Source organism: Mycetomoellerius zeteki, unplaced genomic scaffold, assembly GCF_001594055.1.
Source record: "Mycetomoellerius zeteki isolate Tzet28-1 unplaced genomic scaffold, Tzet1.0 scaffold7, whole genome shotgun sequence".
Taxonomy (NCBI): domain Eukaryota; kingdom Metazoa; phylum Arthropoda; class Insecta; order Hymenoptera; family Formicidae; genus Mycetomoellerius; species Mycetomoellerius zeteki.
In genome coordinates this window covers 27,062-27,386 of record NW_017257719.1, presented here as the reverse complement: position 1 = coordinate 27,386, position 325 = coordinate 27,062, and positions in this window count along the sequence as shown.

The window sequence follows — 325 nt, the reverse complement described above, 5'->3', positions numbered from 1 at the left end:
GGAGGGGGACAAATTTGTTTATAACACAAATATGTCCTTCTACCAAATATTTATTCGATATGATTTCCTTTAATTGCAATCACTGCGTTGCTGTGTCACACTCAGCAAATATAATGATTAAAAGATATAAAATATATGATTAAAAGAGAGTCACATTTTTGGCGCATACTGTAGGATTGAAAATAAAAAAAGCCCCATTTTTGGGATATGTGAAAAAAGTGGAAGGGAACACTGTTTAAAAAGAAGAGCCGGAGACCCGCAACTCGACCCTCGAAACGGGGCGGCTGATTGTGACGGTCTCCTCCTCTCTCAAGACGTTGCGCAT